Source organism: Phodopus roborovskii, unplaced genomic scaffold (genome assembly GCF_943737965.1).
Source record: "Phodopus roborovskii unplaced genomic scaffold, PHOROB, whole genome shotgun sequence".
Lineage (NCBI taxonomy): Eukaryota > Metazoa > Chordata > Mammalia > Rodentia > Cricetidae > Phodopus > Phodopus roborovskii.
In genome coordinates, this window is record NW_026126480.1 from 49477992 (window position 1) to 49491189 (window position 13198).

Here is a 13198-nt window from a genome sequence, read left to right on the forward strand (position 1 = left end):
ATATGAAACAGGAATCGCAATACATTCACTGAAGGTGAGGTCACAGTGGAATAGAGGCCTAATCCAGTGCCCTTATATAAAGAGAAATTTCAATGACACTAAAGAGAAAGGGCTGTGATGACACCAACACCTACAAGAGGAACCCAATGCAGGTGCTCCTTGCAGCCCAAGTGTCCTAGCTGGTTTTGTGTGCCAACTTGACACAAGTTAGTCATCAGAGGAAGGAGCCTCAGTTGAGGAAATGCCTCCATGAGATCCAGCTGTAAAGGATTTTCTCAATTATTGGTCAGTGGGAGAGGGCCTAGCCCGTGGTGGGCAGTGCCATCCTTGGGCTTATTGGTCCTGGGTTCTATAAGAAGGAAAGCAAGCCAGTAAGCAGCACTCCTGCATGGCTTCTGCATCAGCTCCTGCCTCCAGGATCCTGCCCTGTCTGAGTTCCTGTCTTGACTTCCTTCAGTGATGAACAGCAATGATGAAGTGTAAGCCTAATAAACCCTTTCCTCCCCAACTTGCTTATTGGTCCTGGTGCTTCGTTGCAGCAATAGAAATCCTAAGACACCTAGGGAAGGACCATTCTTGAGGGCACTGAAGACAGGACGTCAAGCCATCTGAGCTAAAACATGTGCCTGCACTTATAAACAACGGGTTTGATGGCACGTTGTGATGGAAGCCTTGGGCACTAACAGACACAGGTCTGCCCTAGATCCCACCTTTGTTACCATATCCCTTCCCTCTGCCCAGTTTTGAGGGGTCCCTGGGTCAGGAAGGGAGGGGCAAGGCATCTGCAGACTGGGGACTGGTTTCCACCCCATAGTAGGAAGGCCTCAAGTCAGCACCTATGGGTCTCCCACCCCCAATCCAGGTAGCTGTTCCCCTGTGGGGTGGAGGGCTGAAACCTTCAGGATGACACAAACCAAGTGGCCAGGTTTTCAGAGGATAAGGGTGACCCCGCTGCTGCTCTGAGACACTTCCTGAGTAGACACTTTCTGAGTTTGCTAGGCCCTCCCCTCTCAAGTTTGACTCAAGTTTGACTGCTTCTTTCCCTGGGGTCCACTCCCTGCCCTGCCCTGCCTCACCTCCAGTCAGAGGCACAGCCAGGGTGGGACACAAAGTCTCTCCTCCCTTCCTCACTGCCACCCCCATGGATGGGGGCTTGGCACAGGGTGGGTCATGTGACACACATTCTCCTGCCCTTGGGAGACAGGGAACAATGGCTCCCTCTCAGCTGGATCTGGGCTAGGGACTGTCCCAAGTGAAGCAGAGGGCACCCACAGTAGCTAGTGCCTGCTGGACAGGAGAGAGCGCCCCTCTGTCCTCACCACCCATGAAGGACAGTATTTACTTCATCTTCTGTAAGTCTGGGGATCTGTTTTGGGGAAGAATTGTGGAGAGCCAGACCACTGTGGGCTGCAATGGACTGTGACCTCCCCTCCCCCAGCCCTGCCAAGCATTGCTTTCCAGTGGCTTCAGTCAGCACCTCAGATGTCCCCATGCTGTGCCTCCATTATATTCTCATGCTGCTCTAGGCAGTGATTCTCATGTGGAAACTGAGGATCCCCAGTGGCCAGATACTTGCCTATGTCAGCTTAGGTAGGGAGCTGAGATTCCAGACCACATGCTTTCATCTTCCTATGCCATCCTGCTTTCCAGAGGGGCAGTTGAGGTGGTTACCCACAAGAGCAGCTGGAAAGCAAGATCTTGGCGCAGTGACAGAGAAGGGCTGAGAAGTCTTTAGGGAGTCCTGTGTCACCCTCTGCAGGGCACAAGAAACCCCTTTTGTGGCTCACAGGGCATGTGCTCTGCTCCTGGGCTAGCCAGAGCTCAGGGCGGGGCATGTTCATGAGTAGGGATTATTTCCAAGCACTCACCAGGAGCTTGGTGAATGCATCACAAGCAGGCCCTGGGGCAGCCTGGCACTATATTCCAGGTAGGTGTAGCCAAGCTACTTGGCTAAGGTGACACAGTGGGAGGAGGTTGTATCCTGGCCCCACACTGTGTATTGTGCTGCCCAGGATCTTGAAAGCAGAGGCCTGCCTGCATCCTGGGATGTACCTGGCCCTATACACCAAGGGCTTGCCTCACATCTACAGGGAGCCATAGCAAGCTCATTACAGTTCCTGCCAGCCAAAGTCCAAATGAGATAGCATGCCAGTCAGCATCTCTGTTTCCTGAAAGCCATCTTGTCCATTTAACAGGGAGCTGCAGCAAAGGATGGCAGTGGTAGCAGCAGCAGCAGCTGAAGCAACGTTGTTGATGCACTCACAAGCAGGGAGCAAAGGCAGGCAGGCAGGCAGGCAGAAGTAGCACTACATTCCTCTAAGCCATCTTTATATGTGGGCTTCTGCTGGAGAGTCCATCTAATCTGGGGTAGGATCTCCCCACCTTGATTAATACTTCCAGGAAATACCCTCACTGACTTGCCCAGGGACTTTTCTCTTAGTTGATGCTAGTTGCAATCAAGCTGACAACAAAACACTATCATGGGGTGGGTGGACAAGGGAGGGGTGGCACTCAGCATTTCAGCTAAGTGTGTTGAGCTGGGCATAGCCTGTGCCTCAGCAAGTATGAGTGCCTGGTGTTTGAGCCACTTCTGGGAGATGACCCACTAAGATGAACGCAGGAAGGCTTGGAGGAAGCCCAAAGACTGCTCTTCTCTATGCTGACTAACCAGGGCTCACTCTTGTCCATCCCATCCAATGAACCACCAAACATGAGGGAATCTGGGGAATCTCTGGGAACACATCCCTGGGCCCTTTTCCTTAGGTCTCAACCTGAAGTTCTGGGTGGGTCCCGAGGGATCTGCATTTATAGACTTTCCAGGAAATGCTGAAATGGGGATCCACAGGGCCACATGACCACTCACTAGTGGTTTCCTTTAATCAACCTCCTGCTTGCAGCTTCCATCAGAGCTAGTGATGGAAGTTCAAGTGGTCCAGGTGGCTTACATGACCACAGCTACAGAACATGCATGCAGCCACGCTCCAGTGCTTATTATTGGTTGGCTTGTATCCCCCTCGATTCATATCTGAGTCTAATGCTGGGGACCTCAGAATGTGAACTTACTAAATTTGTGTCCTTATCCATATAACTTAGATCAGATCACTTTGAAATATGTGGGAATGTTAATCCAAAGTGACTGATGACTTAGTGAAGGGTTTCAGGAGCCCACTGCAGCTAACGAGGCCCAGGGTGGGTTTTCTCTCTCAGCGCTCCTCCCTCCATTAAGCAACAATTGATTTCTGACTTCTAGCCAGATTTCAGAAAGAAACTCCAATTGCATAAGCCACCTAGCTCATGAACTAAGGAAACACACAGTGCCTTAGAGCGAAACTCTCAAATGCCAGGCAGGTCCTATTGGGTATGATGGGTGGAAACAGACTCCCACACCACGAATTGAAGTTGAATCCCAAGACTTGTCCACTCAATATTGAGGGGTTTAAGTGAAGCCTTGAACCTGGCATCAGCTTGCCCCTGGGTAGGGAATGGGTGTGCCAGCCTGGCACATGCACAGGTTGGCAGCAGGCCAGGGAGAGAAGCACCTTCTGGGAGGAATTGTAGATAGCCTGGGAGTGGGAGAATTGGCAGGGGTGGCTGGACAAATAGAGGGATGGTGGTAAAACCATCCAGGTGAGCTTGGCATTCCCAAGTCTGAAAGTCCAGGAGGAAATCTGTTGGAGAAATAATGGGGAGAGATGACAGTTAAAACCATGGGTGTGGCGGACGTTTCTGAGGGAAGCCAAAGAGCCAACAGCAGGTGCAGGTGCACAATGCAGGCACAGTTGAGGCTACAAACAGGCCAAGGGGAGGGCCTCAGACGGAAGGTAGGAAGGAGGTGGGGCTGGAGACCTCGGAAATCTTAGTAAAGTGTTCCTTTCAGCTTGGAGACCAGATATTTAGGAAGCACTGAGAATGGCTATCACCCTCGTACCAGCCCCAGTCCGCGTCTGCTCAAAAACTGGCAGCAGGTGGCGCTAGCGGGCTGCTCGCAACCCTCCCTGCGCAAGCTCCAGGTTGGAGGGGAGGAGTGTGGCAGGTCACCAACAAGCATAGTAATATCATATTAGTCAGAACAGGTTGTGTGAGGAGAAACGCAATCATTTGTTCGCCTTTTGCAAGGATCTCGTGCAGACCCCAGAGCAAGCAGGTGCTCAACGCACCCGTGCTCCATTGTCTCTGGGCTCCTAGAAGCACAGGTGGAGCTCCAGTGCACTTAGAAGGGCTGAGGAGAATGGGGGTACCTTGGCCGCCTGAGGGCATTGCACTCACACTGCACGACCTCTAGCCCCGGAGCATGCACTGAGCCCGCTGTTGTACACCATCTGGGGCCCTGGGATGGAGCTCTTCCCTGGGACATGCTCATTCGCTTTTCCTTCATTAACCACCGCTATCATGGGCACCTCTTGACCAAGCAGATGCCCAGCCAGTAGCTGAGGACTTCCTGCAAGACTCCGCTGCGCCCACCCCCACTGGCACAGCAACCTCCCCTCCCGAGCTCTACCCACGTACAGAATGAAGAAGGGGGCAGGCCGCCGCTAGCCACTGGCCAGGGGAGGAGTAGGGCCCAATCACTCCCTCCTCTTCCCACTTTGTCCTACTATCCTAAATCCTGGGGTTCAAGTTAGTGCTAACTCATGTAGAAAGCCCCAGCGTTCCCTTTCCACGGGTGACCAGCAGCAGAGATCAAAGAGCTGGGTAGTTGTGTGAGGAATCCCAGGCAGGGTATGTCCTCAGCGAGAACTTGAACTAAAGTACACTGTCTAGCTGTAGGGTTCTCTCTTTCCAGGATTCAGCCTAGTGTGGCTGCCTGCTGGTGCTTGGCTTGGGCCTAGGTGCACAGCACTTAGAACAAGACATGGGGAACAGCCTGAGCAAGTAGGACAGGCAAGGCACCTGGAGCCTAAAGTTTGTGCCTGACTTTTTCATTAGCTGAAGTGCCCTCTTGAACATGTGGGCTGCCTCACCCAGATCCACCTCTGACTTGTGGGAGCCTCCGAGGAGGAGATCCAGGCTTTCAGGAGGGAGACTTGACTGGACAGACTCAGGGAAAGTGGAGTGCCAATCCATCTGGACCTTACCCAGTGTGCCTAAGAGGTGTGGGAGGAGTCAAGTTCAAGGACTTAACCAGAAAAGGACAGAGAAAGGTAGGGCAGTCTCTCCTTTCTATTTAGTCCTTCAGCCCTCAGGAGGAGAGCCTGCTATCCAGGAAAGCCTAAGGCCGGCAGTTGCTGTAGGAAAGGAGCCTAGAGGGACACGGGTCCCCACTTCCTGTCCTTCCCCAGCTGAATTACCACCCTAGTATGGATGGGCAGAGCCCCTGACTTTACCCTCTTCCCTGAAACATTCCTGGGAGCTGACACTCTGTTGGATTGAGGGCCAGTGGGAGACTGAGGACCCAGGACTGGTTTTGTTGCATCTTCTGGAGCCAGGCACTCAGGTCCACTCTTCTCCCCACCAGCCTTTCAGGGACTCACTCCACCGCTTCTATTTAAGGCCCTCCTTCGCTATTTATAGTCATGTCCACTGGTTGCATCACCCTGAGTCAGGCTTCCTCTACAGATGCCAATGGTGCCACCGACCTCCATACCGTGGTGTGATTCCTAGCGAGGAAAGAGTAAGAGGAAACTGGCTTTGGCTGCCAGAACTTCCCTTGGCTAGTGATTTAGTTCCCAGTTTGGTGTTTGCAAGCATGTAGACATGTCTCTAGGCCACACCTGCACCCTTAACACCCCTATAAACTTAGGGAAAGTCCCCCAACTCCTCTGTCTCAGACCCTCCCCTTTCTGGGATCACTTCTACTGGGGGATTCCTGGAGAAGGAAGGGGTGCATTGGCAGATGCTAAAGCCAGACAAGCCTGGTTCTACTTGGAAAGCCTGGAGAGAGCTCACCACACATCTGTCTGGTCTTTGGCATAAATAAGCCCACCCTTTGCAGCATCCTTCTCTGTGGCCTGGGGTGGGGGGTAACAGAAGAGAGAGCACTTCTATGACCCCAAGCCCTTCAGGACAGTTTTGGAAATTGGAAATTTGGGCAAGACTGGCTGTCCTCTGATCAACAGGGAGGTCCAATCCCTTCATAAAGATGTCTTCACTTCAAGGTGCTTGCTTCTATTTCCAGAAAGTACCTTACATCTAGAGACCAGTGGTCTGGGGCCTGGAGTGGGCCTGAGCTATTCTCTGCCTCCCTAATCTAGCTTTCACTTCTAGATAGGATTTGATTTCTCTTCAGGGCTTGCTCCCAACACCCTGCCACTACCCTGAGATGAGCTACCTCTGTACTCACCATCCTATTTGACCTTCAGAGCCAGGTAGGTTCAATCCATCTCCTGAGCACCCTGTCTGGATAGAGGCCTCCAGCATCTCCATGGCTCCTAGCTGTATATCCTCTGTATTGGCCCCACCTGGTGACCCTTTGCAATGCCCCCTACCTATACAGCTTCTTCCAGTCATTCAGCCTTTGGAAGCAAATGCCCTCCTGGGAACTGACTTCCTGAATTGCTCCCCAAGTCCTTCCAGTCCTGAGTAGAGACATGCTCTGACAAATCCACCGGGGGCAGCACAGGTCACATAAGACCACTGACAACTGCCCTCTAGGACATCTTCAGGGATTCTTCACAGTCATTCAAGGAATGACAATGGGACAAATGGGGCCCACTTTGCCCCTGACTTGCTGAGGGACACTGGACAAAACTGTTCCTCTCTGGGCATAGGAGAGAAACTGGGCCCTGTGGTAGTATGCGGCCCTAGAACTTCTAATGTGTGGCTGACTCAGAGGGTATGCACCTCTAAGTTCAAGGTGAGTGCCTGTCTATAGCACAAAGTAGAATGGGGAGAAGCACACACCTTCATTATTATTGCCACTTGCTTATTTGTTTTCCCTTTTACTTATTATGTGTGTGACCATGCACCTGCATGTTTGTGGGCACATCCATGCCACAACTTGCATGTGGAATTTAGAAGATAACCTATGGGAGTTGATTTTTCTCCTTCCACCATGTGGGTCGCAGATATTGAACTGGGGTTATTAGGTTTGACATCAAGTGACCTAACTTGCTGACCCATCTCCCTGGCCCCTATTTTATTGCTTTTGAGACATAGATTTCATGTAGCTCAGATTGGCCTTGAACTCTAAGCAAGCTTCTTGCCTCAGCTGAGGGCTGGGCTTACAGACTTGGGCCACCTTGCATTTAGGCGTGAATAAGGAAGTCCACAAAAGTCCTAATAAAATGATATCAAATATTTATTTGGGGGAACAGTGACACAATAAAGGTAGAAATCCACGTTGATCTTCTGCCCTGGGGGTTCGGGAAGCTGCGATCAGATCTCCAACCACCACCCAAGAAAGAGAGCATGCTTGTCAGTCCACACATAACACCTGAGACTATGCCTACAAGGGACTGGTACCTCAAAAGCTATTGACTGAATAAGTTCGCACGACAATTCCCTTTTGTCTAAATAAGACCTACAGAACATGGAATTTAAATGTTTCAATAATTTAGAATTTTGTTGACATGAATCACATCTGGTCCTGGAAGCACCAATTATGGCAGAGAAGATGTTGGGCATTGAAGAAACTTGTTACAGAGTGTGCCTCCAGTGTGACAGGCCTAGCCATTTGGGAAGGAATCTGCTCTTGCCTGGACTGCTTGACTATATGCTATGTGTACTAGATGTGCAGAACCCACAGAAAAATGACTGCTGTACTTGCTGAGATAAGACAGGATGGCCCTTCAGGATCCCTACATCACAGAGGAAACTGCCAAACATTCTACAGGACACAGACAAAAGCAACTGAAAACTTTGCTAGTATAAAGCAGAACAGATCTTCAAATTTCCTGCTTCATTAAAAGGTCTGCCAGATACTATGGGCCTGTGAGCTGAAGATGGATGTCCCAACGTTGCAGAGGAACTTTGGGTGACTGTCCAGGGAACGAGATGTCTCTGTCCATTCTAGAGTTTGGGAAGTTGCTTACAATGCACTTCCTGTTTACCTAGGTAATATATCCTTCTGGGGTCTTTGATGGAATTGAAAACTTGATAGTTATAGTTTTCCTTAGTATGATAAAAGATAAATTAGATATAAAACTCACAAAGATAAGATAGATAATAAAGTATTTTCTTTAATTTTTGTCAAATGTAAATGGACTCATATTGTAACTATAATTCTTGCTTGATAACTGTTTTGTTACATATAATTTTACTATGTTAAAGTTAAAAACTTCCTTTTTTATTTAGACAGAAAAGAGGTGTTGTGGGAGGTCTTTCTTTATGCTTCAAATATGTGTTGCTTTTATTGGTTGATGAATAAAGCTGTTTCAGCCAATGGACAGACAGAATTTAGCTAGGTGGTAAATCCAAACAAAAGGACAGAGAGAAGGAAGACAGAGTCAAGGAGACGCCACATAGCTGCTGGGGAGGCAAGATACCAGGGCATCACCAGTAAGCTCAACCACATGGTGATACACAGATTCATAGAAATTGGTTAATATTTGAGAGAGAGAGTTAGCCAATAATAAGCCTAAGCCATTGTCAGAAACAGCTTTATTCATCTACCAATAAAAACACATATTTGAAGCATACAGAAAGACCTACCACATCAATGCATGGCTGAACACATGCCTTTAATATAAGAAATAAAAGCTCTGTTGCAATAGAATGTTATTTACCCATGCATACTTTCATCCTCCCTCTCTTTTTTAGCCATCCAGCCACTTCTTATCCATTCAACCACTTACCTGTCTATTCATTCACTCTTCCATCCATTCATTCGTCCATCCATCCACCCACTCACCCACCCTCCCATCAATCCATCCACTGATCCTCTCCTCCACCCTTCTTCTTAGTCATCACCTATCTATTCTATTCCTTTATTCTCTCACCTTCAATCTGTTCTACCTTTTGTCTGAGGCTAGTCTTGAGGTTATCTTGGCAAAGATACATGCATGCACGCGCACACACGTGCGCGCGCATGCGCGCGCGCGCGCGCACACACACACACACACACACACACACACACATGCACACACACACTCTATTTCTTTCTCGCACTCTTTCTCTCTCATAATCATTTTCACTGTCAACAGCTATTGGCTGGTTTAGGACTGGGGAGAGAGGTGCGAGCTGGGGTTAGGTCTTTAGGGGAGGCTGTGTATCTAGATATGGCAGTACAGGAATTGACCAGAGGCCAGCCCGGCATAGTCCACTCTTGTTCAGTCCTTGGCCAAGATGACCTCTAGAAGTCTGGATGCGTTAGTAAAAGGCACCTCCTTCATTCCCATGTGGAATCTTACACTGTCTCTGGGATCCTGATGCCAGTGCTCCCAGCTGGTCCCAGGAGAAGTGCTGTCACTCCCCTCCTTCAATTGCAGGTGCTCATGTGCGCTAAGGGTGGAAGAAATACCCGGCCTGCTTGAGACAACCATCAGCTTTTTCCAGTCCTTGCTTTTATTGACTCCTAGGGGCTGCCAGGGCTATAAATAGATGTTCTTGAGCTAAATATAGCCTTGCTAGAGGCAGACTATGCTGCTGGCTTTCAGCTTCTTTGAGGGCTCTTGAGAATGCAGAATTCAAGATCTGCTGGAAGAGGGGCTAGCCACATCCTCTTCCCCTCCTCTCATGATTCTTCCTCCTCCATCTTCTGGCCTACACACACACACACACACACACACACACACACACACACACACACACACACACACCTCTACTCTCATGAGTGGCCAGTGTCACTGTCTGCGTGAAAACACAAAGGGTCTCTTGAACAGGATGGACAAACCTGAAGAATGCTGCATTAGCCAGGGATAGGGACGCGAATTAAAATTCTCCAAGAAGCCCACTTAGGAATTCCCATAGGGCATCTAGGGTAGTTCATACACAGACTGTTAAGATGAGAACCAAATGTTGAAGTGACACAGAAAAGCCACATCTGGAAGTTTGTCCTATGGAATTGTGCATGGACGCTTACAGCCATGTGACTTGTAACAACACATGATAGGTAATCCTGGGTACTGATTGGTCTGCACTGGTATAGGGGAAATTTGTCCAGAGAGAGGAGGTGGATGGGCTCACATCAGGCACTTTAGTATGCTTTTGATCAATTTTTTTTTAACAAAAACAAACTTTAAAAAAAAAAATTGAAGGGAGGGAGGGAGAGGGCCAGGCAGTGGTGGCACATGCCTTTAATTCCAGCACTTGGGAGGCAGAGGCAGAGGCAGGCAGATCTCTGTGAGCTTGAAGCCAGCCTGATCTACAAAGCGAGTTCCAGGACAGGCTCCACAACTACAAGAGCCTGTCTTGAAAAACAAAAGAACAACAAAAAATTTGAAGATGTCAGAAATCATCCAGTGCAAAAATCTGTAGTAGGGATGAGAGTAAGAAAAGGGGAAAAGAGAAAAGGAGAGACTCCTGGTCCCAGTGGGGGTGATGAAAAGGATGGCTGTTGAATCATGAGAATCTCATGATCCAAGGTCTGTGCCTTACTCCCTTCTCTACCACAGGAGTGATGAGGGAATGAAGGAGGCAGAGGGGCCTGGAGTCATGGCCAAGGGCACATTCTCTGGGAATTCAAAAAGGTGGGCTACACCAGGGATCAGTTGGTAGATATACCAGGGGCTCTCAAAATGTGGAATTTATCATATGTATCACCCTTGCACAAGGGCCATGCTGATCTCCTCCATTTGCTCCAGTTTTAGTGTATGTGCTGCAGAAGCCAGCACCTCCGGCAGGCTGTTGGTGCTCATGTCACATAAAAGAATCACTTGTGCCATCTCCCCTTCCGCTCTTCGCGCTGTTAGAGCAAGGTCGTGAAGAAAGGAGAGGGTGCCGGTGCGTCTGTTTCTTCTGCCTTCCAGCTCTGCGGCCCTCGAAGAGCCTCCAGCAGCGCCATGTTGGGCCAGAGTGTCCACGGGTTCACCACCTCCGTGGTCCGTCGCAGCCACTACGAGGAGGGCCCGGGGAAGAATTTGCCATTTTCAGTGGAAAACAAGTGGCGGTTACTGGCTATGATGACTGTGTACTTTGGATCTGGATTTGCTGCTCCCTTCTTTATACTAAGGCACCAGCTACTTAAAAAATGAGGCTTTTTTTAAATTCATCCCTTTAACAGAATGAAGATTGTTTAAGAGATGTAATCTCAAAATTGGATTAAACTCTTGAACTCTTATTACTCAATAAAATTGTAAATAAACTAATGACATTAAAAAAAAAAAAAGAATTACTTATAACCCCTGTGTCTGTTGGAAAGACTGGGGTGGTATGAGTATGTGAAAAGACAAGCCTGGAGGGAATGAGCTGTTTTCAGAAGAATTGTGTTATGAGGAGGGTTGACAAGCGAATCTCAAGCTCTCATGTGTTCACATCTATGCAGTTTACGTGTGCATGTGTATAGAGGTCAGAGATCAACCTCGTGTGTCATTCTTCAGAAGCTATCTGATTTGTGTTTTGAGACACATACACATTGGCCTGGGGCACCAAGTAGGCTAGGCTGGCTGGCCAGGAAGCATCAAGATTCTTCTGTGTTTGCCTCCTGGCACTGAGATTACAAATGCATGCCACCATACCTAACTCTGGTGATCCAACTCAGGCACTCATGCTTGCCCAACAATCACCGTACTGGCAGAAGCATCTCCCCAGCCTGCAAACCGATATTGAAAGTTGTCTAGTTTTCAGTTATTTTAAAACTAGATTTTTTTTTTTTAAAGTGGGTATTTTACATCCTGGGAGTACATTCCAGGTCCTATGCCCCTCCTCTATGCCTGGCCTTCCAAGGATAAACCTCAGGTTCTTCTCTCTGCTCACTTAGCAAGTTGCAGACACAACTTACCAGGCCCTTGTCTCATGGAGTCCCCAGACTGTATCCCCAGCGCCCAACCTTATCCACAACCAGCCCTAAGAAAGAGGCAACAGAGGCCTGGGGAAAACATCTTTCTCATGATTTATTACAACACATTGTTTCAAATACAAAAGGAGGGATGGGAAAGTGCGGCCTCATGGGGCAAGGTCCCAAGGGGGAAGCTGGCATCCTGGTCCTCAGGGACCAGAAGCCTTGGGCAAGGGACTAGCCTCCTCCCCTACACTGGACTCACCAGGAAACAACAGGAGGGGGCCAGGCGCATTTTGGGCCATTCCAGTGCCAGGCAGTGACCAAGTAGGAGGAGTGAGAGAGTGAGAGGCTCAGAGAGCACTCTATACCCTCCACACCTTGGACAGTGGGTAAAAAACCACTAGGAAAAGCCTGTGCTCCATCTCTCCCTACCCTGCACAGGAGCAGGCAGCAGGGACCTTTTCCTCCATCTTGTCTTCTCACTTTGGGATGACCAAGGTCATGAGTGAGTGAGAACAGAGACAGACTGAGGCTAATGGGTCCCATGTGTCCAGGATAAATGCCATACCTCCACCAAGAGAGGGGAGGGACCAGACCCAAGGGGGATCTTCAAGGTCCAACTGGTGGCCACATACTACTGTCTCCTGGACAGCAGTTGGGTGGGGGCAAGGAGGGGGAAGCCAGTGCATCCTCCACACCCAGGGTCACCTTAGAAATCCAATGGCAGGAGGCAAATTTACATAATTAATAATAATAATAATTAACCAATAATAACAATAAATACTTAAACCTCTAATCCATAGATTGCAAATACAACAATAGCTTATTTTCTCAAGGATCAGGATGATTGGGGTCAAGAGGACTGGAACGGGACTTTTGCCTAAGGAGGAGGGTGACAGGGATGACAGGGACACAGGGCAGTGGGTCAAAAGAAGAACAAACGGAAGGACACAGCAAGGGAGGTGGGGGAGAAAGGTGCTTCCTAAGTCTTCTCCAGGACGCTATCCTGCTCCAGCTGCCTGCCACCAAGCCCCTGGCTTCTTCCTAAAAGATTGGCTCTGAGCCCCCCCCCCAAAAAAAAAGAAAGAAAGAAAAAGAAAGGAAAGAAGGAAGAAAAATAAAAGCCACCTTGGGTGGAGGCTAGCATATCATCTTGAAGACACTGGGAAAGTACCCTGGGAAGGGAGCCACAGAGGGACTCTCTTCTGAGAAGCCCCTGTGGGGATGGGGCAGTCACTGAGGATTTCCCCAGCATCTGTCTCTATCTAGATGGGGTCTTTCTCTGCTTGGAGAGAGTTCTCTCAAAGCTGAGGATTCCCACTTCCTGGAAGCCTAAGGGCTTGGTAGGTGCTTTACTCCATTTGTAAGGAGGCCTGCTCCAAA

At 49.2% G+C, this 13198-nt stretch overlaps 1 pseudogene; it reads right to left on the reverse strand.

The window, feature by feature from the left end:
• Positions 1 to 10609: 10609 nt before the first annotated feature.
• On the reverse strand, positions 10610 to 10709 carry LOC127229003 (uncharacterized; annotated as a pseudogene).
• Positions 10710 to 13198: the final 2489 nt, after the last annotated feature.